Genomic DNA, 2,650 nt, shown 5'->3' with positions numbered 1-2,650 from the left:
TTGTGCGGAACTTATAGAGGGATTAAAAGTTAGGTTTGAAATAATTATTATTGTTGGAATGATGTGATTTTTTAAATATAATTTCTTGAACGTAGGGCGCTACGGTATTGTGCGTTAATGATATATAACTTTTTCTATCTCACACTACTCAGAACTGTTAGACTATTTAGAGGACTAAGTACGAAATACAGTACCTATTAAACAAAATTATGATTCTCAATATCGTTTGTAAACCTTTGTATATTACCAGATCAGAACGAAAAAGGTGGCCCTTATTGAAAAATCTTATTCGCGAACGAAAAATCTTCAAGGGCTCTCAAACTTTCAAATTGATTTTGGCCCATTTCAAGGAAGATTCGGTTCGTTTAACTTATTTTTAATTAAATGACCCTATCGCACGACCGTTTCTTTTTCGGTGGAAATTTTGTAGCCCTTGAAGATCGGCTAATTCGGATAGAAAATGAGATAACAGGGCTTAAAACTTTATAAAGATTCGAAATTGGATTAAAATACTTTATTTATCTCCTGCTAAGCTAAATTACTATTTAAGATATTTGAACAGTGTTTAAGGTATGTTGATGAGTTTTCAATTTTTTTAGGCACAAATAGCCTAACTAAGTGAAAAAATTAACAGTTTTTTTCATATATATATCTAGGTCGGCAAACAAGCGTACAGCTCACCTGACTGTAAGCGCTTAGCGTAGCTTATAGACGTCTCCAACACCAGACCCATCTCAAGCGCGTTGCCGACTCTATCCCCTATTCCCCCAGGAGCTCTGGTCACTTTAATCACCAACAGGAATATAACACTGCATGAAAATGGTATTATTCAGCTGTGTTATCTTCTGAAAGGTCGAGGTACTATCTCAGTCGAGTTGCTCCATATTTTGAGCCGGAAATTCCTGCTGTTTCCTATCACAGTTAAACTAACTGAGTACGGTAAAAGATTTCACAGTTTACTACCATTTGTAGTTCATTACAAATGATACATTTGAAATGCAATATATATGGCTAATATAAAGTCGATAAATATATTGTACACGACCTATTGTAATAATAATAATAATAATACTTTTTTATTTGCAACATCCACACAAATCAATAATACATATCCATTAAGTTAAACATTTAAATTATACAATAAGGATATTGCAAACCCGGTCTCAAGCTCGGCATATGCTGGCAGAGCTGTCAGCGCCGATCTTCCGCTTGAGCCGTCGGGTGACAACATGGTCGCACCAACACCACATACCATACAGAATCGGAATACAGAAAAAGAAACATGAAAATTAAATGGATATAGTGAAGTATACATGGGACTAATATATTATATGGCAAAGTGAAATGCTCTGGACATTGAAAGGAATTTCGTTCTTATTCCGATACATTAGAGTACAATTCAGCTTTGTTTATATTTGAGTTCTAAAGTAAGTAATAAAAATATTCTTTCAACATAAATAACGCTTGCTAGGTAAAATAAATAATAGGTTATCCATAATCCATTTCACATAGGATAGGTACGGTGACATTTGATATGTTCCAATACACGCTCACTAATTTCAACAAATCGGATAAATATACGTTTTTTTAAAATCACCAATTAGTTTCCAAAGCAAACAATAATACTTGATTAGATTGAAATTGTATTTAAATATGCATTTTTACGTTTTAAACAAAATGAAAAAGGTACAGAAAAAAAAAATAAATAAAAATAAAATAATAACCTAAAATTACAGGCATGAAACGAAACGTTTAACGACACGTAGTAATCGGCTAAAATAAATAATCGTAACGGCCATCTTGTAAATCGCGTCAACTCACTGACTCGAGATATCTCAATCAGTACAAACTACAAAGCAATTTATATACGAGTCCGCCATGTAGTACCGATCGGATCAATCACAATTCAATAAGCCTTGATAATGTACAGTACAACAAAAATCAAATTACACTTACATCGTGCACAAAATTTTCCTGGCTTTGCTGGCAATGTAAAATATATTCTTTCAGTTTTAATTTATATTTGAGAAAACTTTGTGTATTCCTAATTGGTGGGGGTATGTTGTTCCAGCACCTGGAGGCAGCATAGCGGAAGCTGCCCCTGAAAGAGGCTGTCTTGTGCTTTTGTACAACAAGTTGTATGGAAAATTGTCGTGATTCACAAGTCCTATGGCTTGACATCCAAGTGAGCTTTTCATACAAATATGACGGCTCCTTACGCCTTAAAAGATCGAAAAGAAGACAAGCTAAGTGAAATTTGCGACGGTGTTTCATTTTTAAAATTGAGTGTACATTTAAGTAAGGAGTAACGTGTTCTCTAAAGGGTATATCGAAGCAGAAGCGAGCACAGGCATTCTGGATTCTCTGTACAAGTCTCTGTGTTTTGGCGGTCAAACGAGGTCCATATACAATATCTGTGTAATTCAACTTGGACAATATCAGTGACTCAGTAAGGCGAATACGTAAATCTACTCCCAAGTGATCTCTCACATTGTAAAGAATTTTTAAGCGGTAAAAACAATCTCTCACTAGTCCAATGATGTGATTCTCAAATCTAAGATTACAGTCCATCTGTAAGCCAAGGTTACGTGCTTCCCACACCCTTTCAATAGGTTGACCCATTAATAATATTTTATTTGTATGTTTTAGC

At 34.5% G+C, this 2,650-nt stretch overlaps 1 long non-coding RNA gene across 1 annotated transcript; it reads left to right on the top strand.

The window, feature by feature from the left end:
• The first annotated feature begins 1,945 nt into the window (after positions 1-1,945).
• Positions 1,946-2,120, top strand: LOC123660118. The gene is made up of 2 exons (XR_006744137.1): positions 1,946-1,991; positions 2,072-2,120. It is a non-coding gene; the product is annotated as an uncharacterized LOC123660118 (long non-coding RNA).
• Positions 2,121-2,650: the final 530 nt, after the last annotated feature.

Source organism: Melitaea cinxia, chromosome 15 (genome assembly GCF_905220565.1).
Source record: "Melitaea cinxia chromosome 15, ilMelCinx1.1, whole genome shotgun sequence".
In the NCBI taxonomy this organism is placed as follows: domain Eukaryota; kingdom Metazoa; phylum Arthropoda; class Insecta; order Lepidoptera; family Nymphalidae; genus Melitaea; species Melitaea cinxia.
This window is presented reverse-complemented; position numbering and strand designations above follow the sequence as displayed.